This window comes from Coenobita brevimanus, chromosome 104 (assembly GCF_032717465.1).
Source record: "Coenobita brevimanus isolate Jiangsu-jjx chromosome 104, ASM3271746v2, whole genome shotgun sequence".
NCBI classification, from domain to species: Eukaryota; Metazoa; Arthropoda; class Malacostraca; order Decapoda; family Coenobitidae; genus Coenobita; species Coenobita brevimanus.
In genome coordinates, this window is record NC_137057.1 from 24106680 (window position 1) to 24131803 (window position 25124).

Here is a 25124-nt window from a genome sequence, read left to right on the forward strand (position 1 = left end):
TTTTTGGCAAGGTGCCAGAAGTAGAGGGAAGAATTCGATTTCGAGAGTTGAGAGTATTTAGTACGGATGAAATTGTTTTTAGCAGAGCGAAGAACAGACAGCACGATTCTGGGCAGCAACGTATAAAAGATGTGATTCAGGGGTGGGTTGGCTCCGGTACCTTTCATAGGCCCTACCCTTGTTGCGGACAGCAGTAGAACAAGCGTGATTAAAGCAAGGCTTTCGTAAAGCAGTCAGAGGATATGAAAAAGCAATGTATGCTTCCATGCCTGAGGGAATAACCTCCGTAATGAGCAAGGGAGACTTAGATGGCTCCCGGCTATGAATGCAATAATCATTCCAAGGAAAATCAAAGAAGTACTGCCTGAGTGCCTCCCAATCTGCAGCTCCAAAATGTCACAGATTACGTTTCTTTGAAGGGTTCATAGGTCGTACCGGTGCAATAGGACAGGTTAAGATGATAAGGTGTGATCGGAGGAGCCCAACGGAGGGAAAAGATTAACAGCGTAAGCTGAGAGATTAGTTGTAATGAAAAGGTCAAGTAGTATTCCAATATACAGTTCTTGTAAACAGGGTGGAGTCAAAGGCTTAGTGTCTCTTAACATCCTCTCTCACTGACTCCCTTCAACCTATCCCTCTTCTCTGCTGTATTGTATCTTTATCTCTGCACCATCGGTGTTTTAGTGTGTTTCTAAAAAAATCTACTTGCACCCCTCGTCCATTCTGGCAGGCTATGGCACACCTAATGTTTGACCTGGCTCATATCTCTGACTGGGGTAAAAATAATCTTGTTGTTTTTAATGCATCTAAGTCTCAGTTTTTACACCTATCAACCCGTCAAAGTCTTCCACAGGTATACCCACTAATGTTTAATAATATTCAGCTTAATCTTGCATCATCCTTGAACATGCTTGAGGTTTCATTCACTCGGGACTTGTCATGGAAAGATCATATTACATCTCTTGTAAAATTTGCTTCCAAGAGATTGGGTATGATAAGCCGACTCCGTTCTTTCTTTACCCCTGCACAATTGTTGACTCTATACAGGGGTTTTATCCGCCCCTGTGTGGAGTACAACTCTCATGTGTGGGGAGGCTCCCCACATACAGCTCTTCTCAATAGGGTGGAGTCAAAGGCTTCTCGTCTCATTAACTCTCCTTTTCTTACTGACTCCCTTCAACCTCTGTCTCTTCGCCGCACAGTTGCATCTTTATCTCTTTTCTATCGATACTTTAATGGTCACTGCTCCTCTGAACTGTCTGCATGGATTCCTCCACCTCTACGACGGGCGCGTAGCACCCGTCTAGCAGCAAACTCTCATCCCTTTTCTGTCCAACTCTCTAATGCAAGAGTTAACCGTTATTCCCAGTCCTTCATTTATGCAACAGGTCAGCTCTGGAACTGTCTCCCTCTGTTTGTATTTCCTGCTGCCTATGATCTCCAGTCTTTCAAACGTAGTGTGTCCAGGCATCTCGAAATGAAGGGATCTTGAATTTGGCTCTCTCTTATATTTTGTTTTTTTCTTGGAGGGAACTGTTATTGCGGGCTCGTGGCCTTTGGTTCCTTCTTCCTCGCATTAAAAAAAAAAAATCTGGCAGCACACTCTCACCCCTTCTCGGTCCAGGTGTCTAAGCAAGAGTTAACCGATACTCTTAGTCATTCATGTATGCAGCAGATCAGCTCCGGAACTGCCTTCTTCAGCCTGTATTTTCCTTTGTGACCCCCGTCATATCCCAGAATCAGTTGATCTTCAATTTTGCAATGTTGTGTTTTGTTTTCCGTGTGAAGAAGAACTCTTATGTTTTTACTCTTTGGTTGTTTTTTCCATGTATGAATAATTACAGTTTTCGAATGCTTGTATCTCCTACTTTCGTCTGATCCATTGTAAAGTTTTTTTTTTTTTCTTGTTCAACGGCATTGTAAAGAAGGGTTCTTTTTTTCTTGTTCCACGGGACATCTATCAGTATTTTTCCATGTGCCTCCGAACACTCCTATCTTTGCTGTACAGTGATTTCGTTCGCCTTAGTGTGGTAAACCCGCAGCAGCCGACACTGATGATATTATATGTGGACGGGAAGTGTCGTCATTGTCAGTTCCTGCAGACTCACCATACTGACTTTCAAAGTCCATGGAGATAAAAACAGGAGAGACGACTGGACTCTTCATGCCGACTGCTCATCCCAAGGTTTCGTTTGCAAAGGCGCCTAGATTGTAAAAATTCGTATATTCTTGACAAATCTTGCTCCGGATCAGAGCTGACTACGCCAAAGTCATCTGCTGCATCGCTGCTGAAGATTAAGTACCATGGTTAGACGAAACTTGTTTTTGTGGTTTAGGAAGAGGCTGGTTCTGGTGAGGGAACCCTTCACGTGGTGGCATCGATATAGCCGGGCAACTTCGCTAATTGGTTATACGAACGTTTCTCAACTTCTTGCCTATCCAATGAAAAGAACCTGGTAGACTGAAAGATAGTGAACAACTAGAAAAAAAAAAAAATGAGTTGGTGCCTCGTATGTCCAGTTCAGGCACTTAGTGTCAGGGGAACACTTTTCATGTGATCCCTAGTAAAGAAACTTCCCAGTGTGGTTGCACCTGATTAGTATAGTTCCTTTGATGACTGGAATGCACAGGCTTCAGCACCAAGACAAAGCAGCGTTCCCTTGAAGAACTACCATTAAGGGTTATGTTGAAAAGGGAATTTTATATATATATATATATATATATATATATATATATATATATATATATATATATATATATATATATATATATATATATATATATATATATGTACATTACTGTTCCTTATAATTTTAGTGGAAATGAATTTATGTGATACTTTTTATCACTTAAATTACCATTATTCAGAACTGGGTAAAAATATATATGATCTGTATGTTAGTCAGGTAATAAAAACAATGTAAGATGCTGCTTTGGATTTATTCACCTACACACTCGTGCGCGCACGCACACACACACACACACACGCACATGCACACAGAATGGAGATTGGTCCTGGTTCCGGTTCACGTTGGTTCAGGTCGGTTCAGCGGGTTCCATGTTATCCAAGAATTCCAAAAACTGCTTTAAGCAAGCATAAGATGAAGTCGAGGAGCTGTGGGGGAGAGAGAGGGAGAGACAGAGTGAGTTATAGGAGTTATGGATCATTTTTTCAGGATAAAGAGAGAGAGAGAGAGAGAGAGAGAGAGAGAGAGAGAGAGAGAGAAGTTACAGGCGTTATGCATTTTTTTTTTTTTTTCTATGAGAGATAAGTTATAGAGGTTATTTTTTTTTTTTAAGTTTAGAACAACTACAATGTAACACAAAGTAAAATTTCAACAAAAGAGTGATAATGATCGTGAAAGTAAACTTCGTATGATAAGATATATTTCTATTACTATAAAATAAAAAAAAATCAGGTAATTCTCTCTGTCTGTCTGTCTGTCTGACTATCTGTCTGTCTGTCTGTCTGTCTGTCTGTCTGTCTGTCTCTCTCTCTCTCTCTCTCTCTCTCTCTCTCTCTCTCTCTCTCTCCATCAATTTTTCTATATCTATCTGTCGTACTCACAAAGCCTAGTATCTGCAACTTCGACAGCAGACACGCGATGACCTTCGGGAGGGTTTCAAGGCCGAAGATTTGTACCAAGACATCCAAGTTCACCTCAGGTGATGTGTCGACTGCGGTAGAGGAAGGGCAGAGGGTCGATTAGGTCATGTGATTAGAGAACCTGACTGATGTTTGAAAGGACATAGGCAATCCAGGCCAGGGCAGGGTAATGAAGAGGAATGCAAGGCAGGGCATGGAAGGGCAGGATAATTTAGAAGAAGGCAGCGCAGGGCAAGGCAGGTGAGCCGTTTGGAGGAATGTTGGATAGGGGTGTGACTGACAGAGAATAAATCTTTCTCACCCTAGTTCTTTGGGAATCAGTGTTATATCTTCGTCATCGACAGCGTTATCGTCTTATACTTATTCGAACTCTACATCCCAGAAATAAAAACAAATCTACCAGAAGATGAAAAATATTTACCACACCACAAATAAAAACAAATTTGCCTGTAGATTAAACACTTTCGCCACACTGAACTACTTGATGAATACAGTTTGTCAGAATAAACTCAAAATAAGTCTTCATATTAAAGGGAAGAAGTTTAGAGAATACAAGAAAAGCCGAGGTGATGACATCTAACAAGCAGATGGAGAAGAACACTATGAAGCTTGATCGCGAAAAAATTGGAGGAAATATAGTGTTTTAGGATTATAACAGTGATCAAAGTACCAGATAGAGCTAAGGGACCTGAAGTAAGTCGTAGGTTAGGAGAAGAGGCATAATAGGGCAATGTGAAGCATGGGGAAGCAGGAAAACGAAGTGACCCTGACGGTCCTGTAATGATGCAAACAGCGATCGATCTTTGAATACTAGTGACCGAGAAAGGGTGGAAGTGCTGGTGATGAAGTGTTCCAGGTCTGTATGTGGAACTAGATGACTTAGCAGAGTGAAAGAGGACATTGAAAGAGCTTGAAAAACCAGGGACGTGTTAAAGTAGACGTTGTGCAATGGAATGGGCAGATCAGGCTATGTTATGATATAGCCAGTAGAAAGAAGGTGTGGTGGGAGATTGATGACAGAATACAGATTAGAAGTGGAGTTAATGAGGGAAATGATGAGATCTAGGCGAAGGAGGAGGGATAGTGTTAAAAAATATTTCTAACTAGAGGTGTGACCATCCAGGTGTAAGAGAAGGTGTTTGGTATAAAGCAAATTGGAATGAAGTAACTTAGGGGAAAACGACTCTGCCAGTCTTCTGTCAGAGCAAGAAGTGAAGCAGCTGGGGTAAATTGGGAATAAGACGAGGATGAGTGTGAAGTAATTTTAAGATAGCTTTATGTAGGCCATTAAATAATGCAGCTGAGAAACAGAATGAGTGTGAATGAGGTTGCTTTCTCTTGCTTTCCGGCACCACCAACCTGGAATGAGTAACATGTAGTGAGAATAGAACAAAGTCATAGTACTACCACCAAAATAATATAAAACAGAGTAAAACAGAATCACAAAAAATAAAGATATTGTATTGGCGCCAGAGTAAAACAAAAGTGCTTAAATCGACGATATGAGAGTTATAGAAAAACAGAATCGCATTACGTAAAGCTAGGGTATGAGAGCCAGAGTAAAATAGAATGACATAGCATTAAGTTAGGGTATGAGATCCAGTGTAAAACAGAACCACACAACATAAAACTAAGGTATGGGAGCCACAGTAATCACATAGCATAAAGAATGGGTATGGGAGCCAGATAAAAATAATCACATAACATAAAGCTGTGGTATGAGAGACAGGGTAAAACAGAGTAAGAAAATGAACGTAACACAGAGTGACAATACCAAATGAGCGTAAAACAGGAAGAATATGAAAATCAGCGTAAGACAGAGTGACAGTGTGAAAATCAGCTTAAAACAGTGACAATATGAAAATTAGCTTATAATGAGTGACATTATGCAAATCAGGATGAAAGAGTGACATTATGAAAATCAGTGTAAAACGTGTAACAGTATGAAAATCAGCGTAAGTGAGAGTGACATTACCGGTAATGTTAGCGAGAAGGTCCAAGTTCACCTCAAGTTTCAACTCTGCGACGCACTCTGTCAAAATCTCCTTTATTGTTTTCAGCAGGTCTTCGGTGAGGCCTCCGCACAGTATGTCAAGTTCCAGGACGCAGCCTAACACGTTGGCCTCGCACGCGGGTAACAGAAGCGGCCCCTGACATGCTAAGCTGACTGTAGAGGGTTCGGAGAATGGGGTTATTAGAGGCGGGGAGAAAAGAGGGAGGCAGGGAAGGCATCTGAAAAAGGGAAGAGAGAAGAGGGAGGCAGGGAAGGCATCTGAAAAAGGGAAGAGAGAAGAGGGAGACATGGGAGGAAACAGGAAGGACGGGGAAAAAGGGAGAGGAGTTGGTAGACAGTTGGAGGTAGTGAATGCTCTCCTTCACATATGGCTTTGGCTGTGGAGGGTTACGGAGAGTGTTAGTAGAGGTGCAGGTGTAGGAGGAGGCAAAGGCAGAACGGAAAAGACTGAAATAAACTGAAAAGAAGAGGGAGGAAGAGAGAGAGGAAGAAAGGGTTATCCTAATATGCTGCTTTGGGTGTGTGAATTTTTTAGAGAATAGGAATATAAATCTAAGTGTATTATCTGATCGAAGTTTTGGTAGATTAGACCCATTCATTAGTAGTAAAAATAATGCAAATAAAGCAACTTCTTTATAGTAAGTCTGCGACAGTAGGAGAAAGAACCTGAGTAAGAACGTCCACGAAACTGTCTTTCACCAATCTCCATAAGTGGGTATTGAGTAAATGAGTGAGTGAGATGGAGCATCCTTTGAGTATGAGTGAACCTGCATGGGATAAAGCGAGTGCGAGTGTCTGTGGGAGTCAATTAAGACTGAGGGAGTGAGAGTATATAGTAGAAACGTTCTTTCAGTTGCGTTAGGTTTATTGTCTGTATGAATGATATGTGTAAGTGAATCAGTAAATACAATAAATACTGCTGAATGGATGTGTGTGTGTGTGTGTGTGTGTGTGTGTGTGTGTGTGTGTGTGTGTGTGTGTGTGTGTGTGTGTGTGTGTGTGTGTGTGTGTGTGTGTGTGTGTGTGTGTGTGTTTTATATCTGATACCTTCTCATACCAAGGAGTGTGCCAATGAATGTGATACTGAATATGCATGTTAGAAGGAGAACCAGCAAATGAGAGTGACATTGAGACGACAACCAAAACACAGCCACTAACCAAGCGGAGGAACAACAACGTCAATGAAGACGCTGGACCCGGTGCAGGGCAGAAGCTGTGCCAGACTTCCTCCGGCCAGAAGACCCATGACGAAGAGGCTGAGAAGGGCCATCCGCATGGTGGTGGTTGTGGTGGTGGTGTTGGTGGTGGTGCCTGTAGGGGAAAGGGAGAGAGTGATTGTGGGAGTGGGGTCGGTAGGTGAAGGGAGGGAGCGTGGAGAGTAAGTGGGAAATTATTGAAAGCAATTAAGGGTAGGGAGAGTGACGGATATGTGAGGAGTGAGATGGGAAGTGGTATGTGGGGGGTGAGTGGGCGATGAGTGGGGAGTTTGTGTGTGTGGGAGTGAGGAAGGAATGTAAAGGGAGGTAAAATGAGGGATGAGTGAGGAATGTCTCTGAGAGTAGGGAAGGAATGTAAAGGGAGGGGGGAGGAAGAGCCGGGCATGAGTGAGGAATGAGTGTGGAATTGGCAAGGCAGGTAATTGGACGGAGAGTGAAGGATAAGTGGGCAGTGAATGAGGGAGTGGTAAGGCAGGTATGGGAAGGGAGCGTAAGGGATGAGTGGGGAATGAGTGTTGGAATGGAGACGGAAACTGAGGGAAGCGTGAGCGAGGAGTGAAGAATTGGTAAAGTTCTATCTATCTATCTATTCCCAGACGCCTCAATCCCGTTTGGGGTGGCCACAAACAAATCGCCTCCAAGTCGCCCTGTCCCCCGCCATTTCACTCCCCTGCTCCCAACTCACACACCCCTCTCTCATATACCTCTCCACCCCATCTCTCCATCTCATTCTCGGCCTCCCCCTCCCTCTTTCCCCCTCCACCTCACTCACATACACTCTCTTCGTCAGTCTTTGACCCTCCATCCTCTCCACATGACCAAACCACCTCAGTGTGCTCCTCATAACGCTTCCTATCACATCCACATCAACACCACAACGCTCCTTTATATCCTCATTCGTCAGCCTGTCTCTCCATGTGACTCCACAGGCTCCTCTTAAATAACTCATTTCCACGGCTCTCACTCTTGACTTGTGTCCTTCCAACAACGTCCAAGCTTCACTTCCGTACGTTAGAGTTGGTATCACAATACTGTCATGTAGTAACTTTTTCATTTCCATGCTCACTTCCCTGTTTCTTATCACTGCTTTCAAAGAACCAGCAACCTTTCTTCCCTGCTGTACCCTTTCAAGCACTTCACCCTCCAAACCTTCATCCTTACTCATCACACTACCCAAGTACTTCAACGTACTCACATTTTCCAATTCCTCACCATCCAACCTCGCTGTACATTCACTGACTTCACCTCTCTCAAAGACCATCACTTTACTCTTCCCTACATTCACCTTTAGATTCCGTTTCTTACACACTCTCTCAAACTCATCCACCAAGCCTTGCAGCTCCCCTTCGTCTTCACTCAACAACACGGTATCATCTGCAAACAACAGTACAGGGAGTTTCCAAACACTATCCTCTCTCACCAGGGCCACTCCAACATCCACTACCCTACCTTGTACCTCTTTTATTACCCCATCCATGTACAGATTGAACAACCATGGAGACATGACACATCCCTGTTTCAACCCAACTTTCAAAGAAAAAAATTCACTTAGTTCACCATCCACACGCACTGCAGCCTTCGCACCATCGTACATACTCTTCACAGCATTCAACAACTTCCCATCTATTCCATATATTCTTAACACTTTCCACAATCCTAGTCTATCCACCCTGTCATATGCTATCTCCAAATCCATGAAAGCCGCATACAACTTCTTTCCCTTCTCTAGAAACTTTTCCACTAAAGATCTGAGAATGAATATCTGATCTACACAACCTCTTCCCTTCCTAAAGCCTCCCTGTTCTTCTCCAACTAATTTCTCTGTTCTTTCTCTAACTCTGTCAATAAGTATCCTACCATATACTTTTCCTATTATACTAAGAAGACAAATGCCCCTATGATTACCACACACTTCTTTTTCCCCTTTTCCTTTGTACAAGGGAATAATTATACCTGACTTCCAATCCTCCGGGACTCTACCTTCCTCCCAGGCCAATCTGCACATCTTCCACATCCATTCTACTACTATCTCTCCCCCATGCTTCAGCATTTCACCACACACTCCATCAATTCCTGGGGCTTTCCCTGATTTAACTCTCTTCATTGCTTCCACAACTTCTATCCTACTGATTTCTTCCTGTCTTCTCACCTCCCTCCTTCTTCCAGCCATTCCTTTTAACCTTAATTTGTCCAGATTTACATCTTTTTGCAGCTTATTTCATGCAGCTCTGTGGTAGGATAGGACAAAGCTTCGTCGTTACATCCTTTCTTTAACTATCTTCCTATTCTAGTGTTAACCCGTTATTGCAAATCAGAATTCACGATGGAGACATGACAATTTTAGGCCAAGTTAGAGAGAAATTAATACCAAGAGAACCAAGGATCAAACAACTTCCGGTATATTTTTTTAAATTCCTTCGATACTGCTATTTCCCTGCTAAAAGATAGGCAGAGAAAAAAAAAAGGCAGTTTATAGAAGAAATGAAATCCTCTTAGCTTTAGTTCATCAGGTGAATTTTTCCATATATTACTAAGAGCGAATATGGTAATAAAATTATGGCTATAGATGCTGAGTGAGTTACTGGCAAAGTCTTATCGAGATTTTATGCTGCATATGTACACATTAATAGTAACTTATTTTGCTCTACGATATGAAAGCTGTCGGTTTTTGAGTTAATCAAGGATTTTAGCCAATTCTGTAGCAGAGTTTATCCCATAAGTAAAGAATATCAGTTCGTTTTACCGCGTATTTGATAGAAAAGACTTAGTACTAGTGAAAGGGTAACCAGTCGTAAAAGAGATTTTTACATTGTTTCACCACAAGAAGTGCCCAGAGGTGAAGAAATGTTAAGTGGTACCACGTATAAAATGGGTTGTATCTGAATTAACTTTATGAATGAAGTTACCTGATTCTTCGCTGTGGAAGAGAAGGTGAGTGGAGTGAAGAGGAGAGGTGTGGATTCCGTCTTTTATAGGGAGATCAGACCGAGGAGAATGTAAGGGGAGATGGAAGGGGGAATGTGCAGAAGTAAAGGTGAGGTAGTGGTGGGAGGATGGGGGGAAGAAGGAAAGAGAGAAGAGGGAAGTGGGGACGGAGAAAGGAGGGAGAGAGTTAAGGGGGTGCGGTGAGAGAGAGGAGGAGGGAGGGAAAGGGGGAGTATAGCATGCAAGGACCTTGAGAGAGGAAGGGAGATAATTAGGGAGAGTGAGAAGAGGCGGGATGGAGGGAAGGAGGAAAGACGGTGATAGACTGGAGGGGAAGGTGGGTAGTGGAAGGAGAGAGAGAGAGAGAGAGAGAGAGAGAGAGAGAGAGAGAGAGAGAGAGAGAGAGAGAGAGAGATAAGGTTAAGTAAACTTCATGGTAGGACATAATAGTCTCAGAAAGATATTTTTCTTGTTTTGTTAGAGGTATCTCCAGACGATTTTATATCCCTTAGGAGATACATGGATTAGATCTTGCATTCATTAACCTCTGTACTGGCAGATTTCTCATCTAAAGTAGAGGAATAAAGACCGTTATGAGGAAAAATATAATAAAATACCTCGTCTCACCTAATCCATCGATCAGTTCTTCCACCATAATATTTTCACCATTTATTGTACGCCTTTAAGTGTGATAGGAGTGTGAGTTCACAGTATGTAATAAGGTAATAAATATAGTTAATCAGAATCGTATAATTACAACGGCGACAGGTGGTTTCATTACACAGGTGACAGATGGTTTCGCTTTGAATGTTGCTTATCGTGTTTTTAATTTTTTTGGCGAATATTTCTAACTAAATTGTTTTCCTTGTATTTGGCATAAAGTTTTATCTTCATGTTGTACAGATTAAAATACTGGCCATGTATAACTATGTGGGATTACTGTAAATATGTTCATTGGTTTATTGTTTCAAAATGTAAAGAGGGAAGGATGTAAAGATGACTTTTTGATACTTGATGAATAGGAGAGAGACTCCGTGAAGGACCAGTACCCTGAGGAACACCACACCTGAGTGCTTTAGAAGATTTGTGACACTCGACTATAGTTGTCCTCGTTATTATTATTATTACTATTAGTAGTAGTAGTAGTAGTAGTAGTAGTAGAAGTAGCAGTAGTAGTAGTAGGAGTATAATAATAATAATAATAATAATAATAATAATAATAATTATTATTATTATTATTATTATTATTATTATTATTATTATTATTACTACAACTACTACTACTATTATGATACGGTGATGATGATGATGACGTGCATTATTATTTGTTGTTGTTATTGTTGTTTTTATTATTATTATTACTATTATTATTATTATTATTATTATTATTATTATTATTATTAATTACTTGTAGTCCGAGTCTTCCGATCAATATCAACTCCACCAACCTTTGACCTTCATTCGCTCCTCCTCCTCCTCCCACACACATGAACTCGCTCTTATCACTTAGTTTTTCATCTATACCTCACTTTTTCTAAGATATACTCTTCTTACTAATAATTCCCGACATATTAGTACATCTGACACTGTCAATTACTCCTGTAATTGGCTGAATGGTAAGATACGGCTGGTGAATTTAGGAACGTATTTCTTATGGTAATGAAGTTAATAAGCATCTGCTGGCGTGGCGTTAATCATTTGCCTACGGTATGGGTGTGGAAGGAAGAACACATGTTTAAGTACACGGAGCAGAAGCCTGCAAGCTGGTGTTTGGTGCGGCCACACTTGTTTGAAACACGTGATCGACAAAACGAAGCGACGCACCGGGTTAGAGCCGCTGCAGTATCTGAGTCTTAACGTTGGACGGAACCCTGAGCCTCGTTTCCTCTTGTCGGTCACATGTTTGTAGTAAGTGTGGCCGCCCACATAGAGACGCCAAGATACACATTAGACACAATTAAAGCCTTCCGCCTCCCACACACACACACACACACACACACACACACACACACACACAATAAACATTCATAACAGCAGCCTGAGTCAGCCCACTTCAGGGCGAAGACCTCTCATGATTTTCCAACCCGTCCTACAGTTTAGCTATTAGTCTGGTCCATCGATTACCAGCAAATTTCCACATTTCCTATCTCTATTTTGGCTCTTCCTCTCACTCATCTCGGGCCAGCCTCTCCGTTGCCCTGGTTGTCCGTCTGTTGTCTGCTCTGCCTGGGACATGACCTGTTTATATTTCCTCCTTTTATCACTCCTATCCAGGAAACTCTCTTTTCATGTTTAAAAGTTTTCTTTGTTACTTTGTTAAAAACTTTAATATGTCCAACTGTGTCATTGCTAAGAAACAGCCCAGTTAGTTCACTTGGCTGGTCTGCATCTATAGCAGAACTAATTCATATTTTTTCTTGATTTTTACTTTAAGCATATTGTAAAACGTCTTCATCTCCGAAGTCACATATATCTTTAATGAGATCATTGGTGCGATCGTCCTCACCTCCTGCTATATCCATATTCATTCCTCATAAGTTTTTTTTTTTTTCTTTAGGTCTATTGTTGGGATTTTCTCTGTCCACTATTTCCATATCCTGAAATGGCTCTTCAGTCAAAATGTTACTCCTATACAGTTTGTAATAAAAATATTCTATTTAGTTCACATTTATTTATTTATTTTTCTGAAGTAATATCTTTCAGAGGAGACATTTGGTTTCTTCCCATCCCAAGCTTCCCCCTGGTTTTTTTCGACTTACACAATTCCTTGATGTTTATTCAACCCTGCTCATATTATCCTTTCGGACATCTTCGTTTTCCTTGTGTTATTAATTTTTTGCTCAGTTGCTTCTCCATTCCTCGTTAATAGCCAATGTTTGAACAGATGAATTCCAGTCACTTTTATTTACATTTTCATTCAGTTTTTGAAAATTAGCCTTCTCGTACTCGACCAATTTCTCCCAACTACTGTAACATGGTCTTTATTAAATTTAAGTGTAATATTGCTATACAGTGGTCATTTACTAAATTCTTCTGACGAGGAAGAGAGAGAGAGAAAGAGAGAGAGAGAGAGAGAGAGAGAGAGCATCTACAGTTTACCGCCTCATAATTTGTCTCACTTTAAGTCACCTGACACCATCAGTTTTTTCCTTAATTGACCAAATTTGTAAGATTTCACTTACAAATTAGCATAAGTATTTATTAAGCTCACTAGAGCAATAACTTTTGCTGGCGTTTATCGTGTGCCTCTTGAAGGAAGTACACTTGTATAAGTATACAGGAGTAGATCCTTTCAAACTGGTGTTAGAGCATACTTCTATACTCATCACACACACACACACACACACACACACACACACACACACACATACAGTTTACATACTGTACATTATATATATATATATATATATATATATATATATATATATATATATATATATATATATATATATATGCATCTATAGCGGCAGCCTTAGTCAGTCCACTGCAGCGCAAAGACCTCTCTGATCATTTTCCATCATGCCCTACAGTATTGCTTATTAGCCTGTTTCATAGAATAGCAGCAAATTTCCGATTACCAGCGAATTTCCGCATTTCGTATCTTCATTTTGCTCCTTGTCTGGCTCTTCCCTTTCACTCATGTAGGGCCTGCCTCTCCGTTGCCTAAGTTGTCCGTCTGTTGTTTGATCTACCTGCGACATGACCTGTTTATAATACATACTCTTTTCCCTGCTATCCAGGAAACGCTATTTTCATGTTTACACAGTAGGTTTTCTTACTTACTTTAAAATTTTAATATGGTCAACTGTCGCTTAGCTTCGAAACAGTCCAATTTGTTCATTGGCTGATCTGTGGTGGCACCCCGTCTAGGTAAACTGTTTTGCCTATGTCAGACTTGTGCCGTATCTTCTTGCTGGAAGTTTGCTTTCATTCAGCCTCTTCCGAAAAGGGGTGGTCGTTCCTAACCCACTCAGTATCGCCCAATTGCCTCAGTATGTTGTTTTTGTAAAGTGTTTGAGGGTATGTTTAACTAGAAGACTATGAAGCATTGTCCTCTCATAAACTCTTTTCTTCTAGGGATGCTCCACCTTGCCTTATGATTTTTGGCCATCCTCCTTTTGGGACTTTGGCGAAACTTTTGTCATTGCACGTGTCATAGTCAAAGCTATCGACCGACTTTGGCAAAAATTGATGGTTTCCAAAGCGCGCTTTTATGGTTTCTTTCCTGTCTGTGCCTTCATCTCTGGCTTCCCTTATGGTCGTTCTGTAGCTGCTATTGTAGACTATGTTCGTCTTCTAAAACTATCGATAGTGGTGTTCCTTAGTGCTCTGTACTCTCACCGGCTCTCTCCCTTCTATTCATAATTGATTTTCTGAACTGCATTTTTATCCCTGTCCACTCTCACTCACATGGCTCCATCCTTCACTTTCCTAAATGCTTGTTTCGGTGTCCGTTTCCTCATTTCTTTAAGTCATGATGTGATGAAGCTGTGGTTCACTACTTTCTGACCTGGCTATCATTTTTGATTCCATATATAAATAAATAAATTAATTAATTAATCTATCCATCTATCTATCAATCTATCTATCTGTCTGTCTATCTATCTATCTATCTATCTATATAAGGATCTACACCTTCTGTCCCGTTACAATCTTCAACAGGAATATCCCTTAATATTTAGCAATACACAGCTCAATCCTTCATTGTCTCTTTATATCCTTGGGTTTTCTTTCTCTACGAGTCTTGAAAAGATCATACTACCACCCGTGCAAAAATCTTCTTCTAAGGGTTTACGTGCACTAAACCGACTTCGTGTTTTCGTTACACTAGACAGTTGTTGACTTTGTATAGGGGTCTTATTCGTCCGTGTGTGGAGTACATCTAGCATGTTTGGCGTTGGAGTCGTTCCCCACATACCGTTCTTGTAAACATGGTTGAATCAAAGGCTTATCGTCTATTAACATCCCATCTCTCACTGACTCCCTTCAACTTATCCCTTTTCTCTGCAGCGTTGTATCTCTATCTTTGCACCATCGCTGTTTTGGTGTGCTTCTGAAACGTCTACTTGCACCCTTTGTCCATTATCACAGGTCTTAGAACAATTATGGCAGCAAACTCTCATCCCTTCTCTGTCAAGCTGTCTAATGCAAAAGTAAACGATACGCAGTCATTCATGTGCGCAGCAGATCAGCTCCGGAACTGCCTTCTTAAGCCTTTATTTTCATTTGTCTCTGACCCCAGTCACATCTCAGAAGAGGTGGATCTTCAATTTTGGATTGTTGTGATTTGTTTTCCATGTAAAGAAAAACTTTTGGGATTTTTAGTCTTTGGTTGTTTCTTTCTTGCATGAGAAAGTGCGTTTTTCGATTGCTTGTATCTCCTACGTTCGTTTGCTCCGTTTTAAGGAAGGGTTCTTTTTTCCTCGTTCCACGGGACATCTATCAGTATTTTTCCATGTCTCTCCAAACACTCCTACGTTTGCTGTAGAACGACTTCGTTCGCCTCAATATGGTAACCTCGCAGCAGCCGACACTGATGATATTATATGTGGCCGGGTAGTATCGTCATTGTCAGTTGCTGCGGACTCACCACACTGACTTTCAAAGTCCATGGAGATAAAAACAGAAGAGACGACCGGACTCTTCATGCCGACTGCTCATCCCAAGGTTTCGTTTGCAAAGGAGCTTAGACTGTAGAAATTCGTATATTCTTGACACCTCTTGCTCCGGATCAGCGCTGACTACACCAAAGTCATCTGCTGCATCGCTGCTGAAGATTAAGGACCATGGTTAAACGGAACTCGTTTTTGTGGTGTAGAAAGAGTCTTGTGCAGGTGAGGGAAGCCTTCACGTGGTGGCATCGATATACCCGGGCAACTTCGCTAACTGGTTAAACGAACGTCTCTCAACTCCTTGCCTATCTAGTGAAAAGAACCTGGTAGACTGCAAGACAGTGAACTACTAGAAAAATATTTGAGTTGGTGCCTCGTATGTCCAGTTCAGGCACTTAGTGTCAGGGGAACACTTTTCATGTGATCCGTAGTAAAGAAACTTCCCAGTGTGGTTGCACCTGATTAGTATAGTTCCTTTGATGACTGGAATGCACAGGCTTCAGCACCAAGACAAAGCAGTGGTCCCTTGAAGAACTACGATTAAGTGTTACGTTGAGCAGGGAATTATATATATATTTAATGATTACCGTTCCTTATAGTTCTAGTGGATATGAAATCATATGATACTTTCTATCACTTAAAATGCCTCTATTGAGAACTGGGTAAAAAATGATTATGATCTGTGTATTAGTCACCTAATAAAAACAATGTAAGATGCTGCTTTAGATTAATTCACATGCACACTTGCGCGCGCGCACACACACACACACACACACACACACACACACACACACACACACACACACACACACACACACACACACACACACACACACACACACACACACACACACACACACACACACACACACACACACACACACACACACACACAGTAAGTAAGTAAGTAAGTATTTATTGACCACAATATCTAGTTACATATACAGGATTTCAAGCAATAATAAACCTTAGCATGATAAACAGTTCATCAGATATTAGCAAACAATTATGGGCAACAAAACAAGCGAAGTATTAAAGGGTTGATCAGTGCATCTATATAGCCTTAATGAAAGATGGAAGTCATTACACTTCTGATTAGTAACTTAACTACACTTTGACAAATCACTTTTTTTACGAAAGAAAAAATCTCAGTGATATATCATGGTTAGAATAAGTGCATACAAAATGAATTAAATACACTTTAAATAACAGGTTATGATAAACATTATTGTACACACTAGCCAAAACAGGAAAGGACCTTATACACTATCTACTCAATAGGAAACTGAGCATCGTCACCAATGATTTGACTCCAGGAAGTAAAGTTATATCTTGTACGTATGTGCGAGTCAGTGGACACACCTCCAGCACATGCAACTCTGTTTGCACAGCACCACATGGACAGAGTCGCTCTGCTATCGGGAGACTTCCCCGTCCACGCCGATTCCAAAGGCCCGTCTCAATCGCCAGATTATGACTGATTACCCGCAGCCGCCTAAATGCCATTCGGTGTACCTCACTAGTTTTACCACGACATTTATAGATCTCGTGAACAGTTAAGGTAGGGTTCAACTCATTATAAATTAGCCTTCTAGAAGATGTAGAGTTAGAAATTGATTGCTTTAAAGATTCAATGCCGACTTTAACATCATCAACAGAATTATTAATTAAACTCTTAATGTGTTTACTTGTTAGTGTGTTAGCCGCCATGGTAAGCCTGACGGCGTGCACCCACGGGTCATCGGGCATACCGCGCCTCTCCCCCACAGTCGCTGGAAAAGCTTCCTCTGCCTTGCTAGTACTAAAGATTTCAGTGGCGGGCACCCAAGTTCCACGTAACAAACGTCCGTGCACACCGTCATACGAGCTCCCAGCAGCTGTTTAATACCCCAATTATACAATTTTTCCATTGGCCTCAAGTTCCCATTGAACCAGGACTCACAGCCATATAGGATGGTTGACATTAAGGCTGCTTCAAACATTTTCTTTTTAACATAAAATGGTATGTCTATATTCTTTTCCAAAAATGACACAAATTTCAGTATGTAGCACATTTTTGCTTGTGCGTGGGCGGTAATGGCGGACGACAGGGTCCTGTCGCTTGTGAACAGGCTGCCCAGATACACATACCTGTCACACCACTGCACGACCATCTCACCAACGCAGAATGGCTCATGATCGCCCACTGACCTGACGCATGGATTGCAAAGAACTTGGTCTTAATATTATTCACAACCATGCCATTATTTGCACAGAACTGATTCAGAAATGTAAGTTTATGTTCCATCCCGCATCGCGTTGTCGAGAGAAGAACAGTATCGTCCATAAGGACAAGGAGATGAAGCCACACACACACACACACACACACACACACACACACACACACAGGAAATGGCTTTCAAAAATGAAATTGATGAAATAAAGATGGAGATGCACTTGCAAAATGAAGAAATAGATAAACTAGGAAGGGAGGCCAACAAGAAAGACACAACCATCAGTGAAATAACAGTGGAATTGAGTACATTTAGGAAGAAAATGAGTGAAATAGCAAGTACAGTAGTCAATCACGAGAGTGTTATGGAAGAGTTCAAAAATGATACAGAGACAATTAGGCAAGTAAGCAGTCTGATAGACCAAAGCAGTGGTATTGAGGAGAAGATAACACAGGTGAATGAAGCTGTGCAAAGCTACAAAAATGATGTGGAAACCATGTATGCTGAAATGGTGAAAGTAAAGAAAGACTTACAAACAAGGGTGGAGGAAAAAACCATTAAACAGGAAGTGAAAATAATAATCCAAAAATATCCAAAGTTAGTCAGAGATTCAGTAGATATAAACAAATCTATAGTAATCACTGGTATAGAAGAGGAAGAAGTAAAAAACAAAATCACAAGAAACAAAAAAGAGATGGCAAATGTAATGAGTTTACTGAAAGAAGTATCAGAGGAAATCTGTAGTAATGACATAGATGAACACAAAAGGTTAGAGATTTTTTTTTTTATGCGAGGAAGAAGGAACCAAAGGCCATGAGCCCGCAGTAACAGTTCCCTCCAAGAGAAAAACAAAATACAATAGAGAGCCAAATTCAAGATCCGATCATTTTGAGATGCCTGGACACACTGCGTTTGAAAGACTGGAGATCATAGGCAGCAGGAAATACAGACAGAGGGAGACAGTTCCAGAGCTGACCTGTTGCATAAATGAAAGACTGGGAGTAACGGTTAACTCTTGCATTAGAGAATTGGACAGAAAAGGGATGAGAGTTTGCTGCCAGACGGGTGCAACTCGCCCGTCGTAGAGGTGGAGGAATGCAAGCAGACAATTCAGAGGAGCAGTGACCATTAAAGCAGCGATAGAAAAGAGATAAAGATGCAACAGTGCGACGAAGAGACAGAGGTTGATGGGAGTCAGTAGAAGGAGGAGAGTTAATGAGATGAAAAGACTTAGAAATACGAAAAAAGCAAGACAAGACCTCTAAAGGTGACTTTCCAGAGTGTAAACACTGTGGAGGAGATACTAAAAAATGCAAAGAATCTTATGGAAAAAGAGGAGTTCAAAAATGTATGGATAAAAAGATGCCTAACACAAGAGGAACTGGAATTACTGAAAGAGAAGAGGGAGGAAGCAAAAAGAAAAAATAAGGGAAGATCAGAAGAGGAGATGTACAAATTTTTTTACAAAGTAATAGGACTGCAGGTACGAAAGTGGTACACAAACATGATGGAATGAAAAGGAGGAAGGTAGTAGAACCATGTCATGACAAGTATATAAACAAGATGATAAAGTTGATGTACTCAAATGTGGATGGAATGGTATCTAAATTACTAGAGATGAATGATTATGTCAGAGAAAATGAACCACAAATAATATGCCTAACTGAAACAAAATTAACACCAAGGATATCCAATGACATACTAAACTTAGAGGAATACAATATATGGAGAAGAGACAGAAATTTAAAAAAAGGAGAAGGAATTATAATATTAACTAAGAAAAATCTACAAGTCAATGAAATAAAACTGGATATACCATCACAAGTAGAACTGATTGCAGTAGAGATCAACACATCTGAAGGTAAAGTAATTGTAACCAATTTGTACAAGCCACCCAGATAAAACACATGGGAAAGAGACGAATATGAGGACCTGGCAGAGAGTACAATTCAGAGTTTAAGATCATTACTACATAAAATGGAAGAGAAATCGGAAAGAATTATACTAACTGGAGATTTTAATACTAATATAAAATGGAATATTCTAGATATAATTAGCCAAGAAAGCTGTTGGGACCAAAAGCTCCTGGATCTCGTGCAAGAGTTTTTCCTAACGCAACATGTGAGGGAAACCACCAGAAAAAGAGGACTCGATGTACCTTCAGTGCTAGATCTAATATTTACTAGGTAAGAAAATGATATTGACAGTTTAATATATCACTCTCCACTCGGCAAAAGCGATCATGCAGTACTAAATTACAACTTCAGGAAGCATATGACATAGTTAACAGCAATGAAAGTTACAAAAGATCCTAAACTATAAAAAGGGAAATTATCAAGACCTAAAGAAGTATTTCTTAGAAGTTGATTGGGAAAATGAGCTTAGAGGACAAGATTTAAATGCTGTATATAAAAAATTCTGTGAATTATATGAAATAGGAGTCCAGAAGTACATCCCACAGCACAAAGAAGCAGATAAGAAAATACAGAAATGGTTCAATACAGAATGTAAAAAATCAAAAGAAAGAAGAGATTTGTTGTGGAATAGATACAGAAGACACAATAGTGAAAGGGCGTATAATAATTACAAAGAGGGAAGAAACGATTATACAAGAATAAGGAGGGAAGCCCAAAAACAGTTTGAGGAGGATATAATAAATAAAACTAGTTATCAACCAAAGCTGTTTTACAGCTACACCAGAAGCAAAACCAAAGTAAAAGATATAATACAATCCATTACAGACGAGGGAATCACTTATACGCAAGAGAAAGATATTTGTGAAGCACTAAATAAGAATTTCCAATTAGTTATTACAGAAGAAAAAGATTTTGAGAGGGACTATGTGGACCATGCATGTCCACACATACTACCAGATATACAAATAGCAGAAAAAGTAATACAGGAGGAGTTAAGTAAATTAGACAGAGGAAAAGCAAGTGGTCCTGATGAAATTTCATGTTGGATACTAAGAGAATGTGCAAAAGAGTTAAGTAAACCATTATTATTAATTTTCAAGAAATCCTTGAGTCAAGATAAACTACCTGATATTTGGAAGAAAGCAAATATTGTCCCCTTATTCAAGAAAGGAAATAGACAAAATCCACTCATCTACCGACCAGTATCACTGACCAGTGTTGTAAGCAAGGTATTAGAAAAGCTTATAAGAAAAGCTTGGGTAAATCATCTAGAAGAACACAATATGATAACAGAAAACCAGTTTGGTTTCAGAAAAGGAAAATCATGTGTTACTAATCTGTTGAGATACTATGACAGAGTAACAAACACAATACAGGAAAGAGAAGGATGGGTGAACAGTATTTAGATTTCAAGAAAGATTTTGACACATTACCACACCAAAGACTTTTATGGAAACTGTACCATCAAGGAGGAATTCAAGGTAAACTGTATTGTTGGATGCAAGATTTTCTCATAAAAAGAGAAATGAGAACAGTACTAAGAGGAAACTACTCATCATGGAAAGAAGTGACTAGTGGAGTACCACAGGGTTCAGTGCTGGCACCAATCATGTTTTTAGTGTATATAAAAGATATAAACAGTAACACGAAATGAGAGCTATCTGACTATGTTTGCAGATGATACAAAAATACAAAGGAGAATTACTAACACAGAGTCTTGTAAAGAGCTACAAGAAGATTTAAACTTCATGAATGGAGTAATACACGGCAAATGGAATTCAATGTGGACAAGTGTCATGTAATCAAGTTTGGTAAAAGTGGAAAAAGATCTGATTGGGATTATAAGTTAGGAAATAAGACCCTATACACATCAGAGAGAAAGATCTGGGTGTGATTATCAATAACAGACTATCTCCGGCTGACCACATCAGCGAGAAGGTACGGAGCATGTATACACTGCTTGCAAATATGAGAATAGCATTCACATACATAAATGAAGACATGCTAAGAAGGATAATAACATCATTCATTAGACCAACTCTGGAATATGCATCAGTAGTCTGGAGTCCTCATCTCAAAAATCACATAGACAAGATTGAAAAAGTTCAAAGGGCCGCTACAAGATGGATACCAAGCTTAAGGGACCTAAGCTACGAAGAAAGACTAAATAAACTGAATCTACCAACACTACAGGAGAGAAGGAAAAGAGGTGACATGATAATGCTATATAAGTGCATATCAGGGAAAGAGAAAATAGACATAAATGATTACTTAACATATGGAGAAGCATCAGCAAGAGGACACTGCAAAAAACTGGAGAAGAAGAGAGGTGATAAAGACGTAAGGAAATTCAGTTTCCCAAACAGAGCAATTGATCAATGGAATGCACTACCGAATGAAATAGTGTGTGCCAAAACAATTCACAAATTTAAGGATATGTACGATACATATCGTTTAAGACACGGGACATTACGAGCTTGACTCATTCATGTAAAGATACAATTAGGTAAGAAAAATTAGGTAAGAACACACACACACACACACACACACACACACACACACACACACACACACACACACACACACACACACACACACACACACACACACACACACACACACACACACACACACACACACACACACACACACACACACACACACACACACACACACACACACACACATAACACACATACATAGTTCACACACACACACACACACACACACACATAACTCAGTCACAAACACAAAGAATGGAGATTGTTCCTGGTTCCGGTTCACGTTGGTTCAGGTCGGTTCAACGGGTTCAATGTTATCCAAGAATTCCAAGAACTCCACCAAGCAAGCATGAGATGAATTCGAGGAGCTGTGGGGAGAGAGAGAGAGAGAGAGAGAGAGAGAGGAGTTACAGGCGTTGTACATGTTTTTCTCACGTTAGAGATAAGTTATAAAGGACATGGATTTTTTTTTTTCAATTTGGAACAACCACGGCGTAACACTTAAAGAAAAAATTCCACAAGATAAGTTATAGAGGGTATGCATTTTTTTTTTTTTTTTCAGTTTAGACCAACAACGGCGTAACACTTAAAGTAATTTTTCCACAAGAGTGATAATGATCGTGAAAGTAAGTTTCATATCTTAATACATATGTTTTTACTATAAAATAAAAAGTATCAGATAACTCTCTCTCTCTCTCTCTCTCTCTCTCCCCATAAATTTTTCTAAATCTATCTGTCGTACTCACAAAGCCAAGCTTCGACAGCAGACACAGGAGGACACCACGAGGCTTTCAAGGCCGAAGATTTCTAGCAAGATATCCAAGATCACCTCAGGTGGTGTGCCGACTGTGGTAGAGGAAGGGGAGAGGGTCGATTAGGTCAAGTGATTACAGAACCTGCCTGATGTTTGAAGGGACACGGGGTAGAGCAGGACAGGGCAGGGTAATGAAAAGCAGGGCAGGGTAATGTAAAGGAAGGCAGGGAAGGGCAGCATAATTTAGGGGAAGGCAGGGCAGGGCAAGGCAGGTTAGCAGTGTGGGGGAATGTTGGAGGGGGATTTGACTGAGAGAGAATAAATCTTTCTCACTCTAGTTCTTTAGGAATCATTGTAATATCTTTGTCATCGACCTCGTTGTTGTCTTGTCATTATCTGTACTTTACGTCCACAGATATAAACAAATTAGCCAGAAGATTTAAAAGATTTTCCACACCACATAGAAAAACAAATTAGCAGGAAGATTAAAAAGATTTCCCACACCACAAATAAAAACAAATTTTCCTGAAGATTAAATAGATTCGCCACACTGAACTACTTGGTGAATCCAGTTTGCCAGAATAAGCTGAAAAAAAGTCTTCATATTAAATGGAAAAAGTTTATCGAATACAAGAAAAGTCGAGATGATGACATCTAACAAACACATGGAGTAGAACGCTATGGAAGCTTGATCGCTCAACTGTAGGAGGAAATATAGTACTGTAAGAATTTAAAAGTGGCCAAAGCATCAGACAGAACTATGGGACCTCAAGCAAGTCGTAGGATAGGAGAAGAGGCATATTAGGGCAATGTGAAGCATGGGGAAGTATGAAAGCAAAGTGACCCTGACGGTCCTGCATTGATGCATGCAGCGATCTTTGAATACTAGGGACCGAAAAAGGGTGCAAGTGGTTTGATGAAGTGCTGCAGGTCTGTATGTGGAGTTAGATGACTTAGCAGAGTGAAAGAGGACATTGAAAGAGTTTGAAAGACTAGGGACGTGTTAAAGTAGACGTAGTGCAATGGAATGGGCAGATCAGGCTATGTTATGATATAGCCAATAGAGAGAAGGTGTGGTGGGAGTTTGATGACAGTATAGATTAGTTAATGAGGGAAATGATGAGGTCTAGACGTAGCAGGAAGGATACTGTTGAAATATATTTTTAACTAGAGGTGTGACCGAGTATGAGAAGTGTGTATGGTATAAAGCAAATTGGAATGAAGTGGCTTAGGGGAGAAAAACTCTACCAGTAACCTGTGAGGAAAATAAATGAAGCAGCTAGGGTAAACCGTGAATTAGAAGAGGATGAGAGTCAAGTAATTTTAAGATAGCTTTACGTACCCCATTAAATTAGACAGCTGAAAAACAGAATTAGAGTGACTAAAGTTGCTTTCTCCTGCTTTCCGGCACCACCAACCTGAAATGAGTAACATGTGGTGAGAATAGAATAAAGTCATAGTAGTCCCACCAATATAATATAAACCAGAGTAAAACAGAATCACATAAAATTAAGGTATGGTATTGGCGCCAGAGTAAAACAAAATCGCATAAGTCAAGGACATGAGAATCAGAGAAAAACAGAATCACACAACAGAAAGCTAAGATATGGGAGCTAGAGTAATCACATAACATAAAGAATGGGTGTTAGAGCCAGATTAAAATAATCACATAACATAAAGCTGTGGTATGAGAGACAGGGTAAAACAGAGTATGAAAATCAGCATAACACAGAGTGACTATATCAAAATGAGAGTAAAACAGGAACAATACGAAAATCAGCGAAAGACAGAGTGACAGTGTGAAAATCAGCTTAAAACAGTGACAAAGAAAATTAGCTTAAAATTTAGTGACATTATGAGAATCAGGGTATGGGAGAGTGCATTGTGAAAATCAGTGTAAAACGAGTGACGATATGAAAATCAGCGTAAAACAGAGTGACATTACGGGTAATGTTAGCGAGAATGTCCAAGTTCACTTCCAGTTTCACCTCTGCGACGCAGTCTGTCAAAGTTCCGATTATATTCTCCAGCAGGTCTTGGGTGAGATCTCCGCAGAGTATGTCAAGTTCCAGGATGCAGCCTAACATTCTGAGCTGGCACACGGCAAACAGAACCGGCCCCTGACCTACTACTCCGACTGTAGAGGTTTGGTAGAATATCGTTATTAGAGGCTGGGAGAAAAGAGGGAGGCAGGGAAGACATCTGAAAGAGGGAGGAGGAAAGAGGGAGACAACGGAGGAAACAGGAAGGTCGGAGAAAAAGCGAGAGGAATGGGTAGACAGTTGGAGGTAGTGAATGCTCTCCTTCACATATTGCTTTGGCTGTGGAGGGTTTAGGAGATTGTTAGTAGAGGGGGCAGGTGACG

At 40.3% G+C, this 25124-nt stretch overlaps 2 long non-coding RNA genes across 2 annotated transcripts; one reads left to right on the plus strand and one right to left on the minus strand.

Moving 5' to 3' along the window:
- Positions 1-3103: 3103 nt before the first annotated feature.
- Positions 3104-24776, minus strand: LOC145415926 (uncharacterized). Its single transcript, XR_013900182.1, has 3 exons — positions 24705-24776; positions 22752-22851; positions 3104-3115 (listed from the first exon to the last, which is right to left on the minus strand). It is a non-coding gene; the product is annotated as an uncharacterized LOC145415926 (long non-coding RNA).
- On the plus strand, positions 6787-9779 carry LOC145415925 (uncharacterized). Its single transcript, XR_013900181.1, has 2 exons — positions 6787-6913; positions 9741-9779. It is a non-coding gene; the product is annotated as an uncharacterized LOC145415925 (long non-coding RNA).
- Positions 24777-25124: the final 348 nt, after the last annotated feature.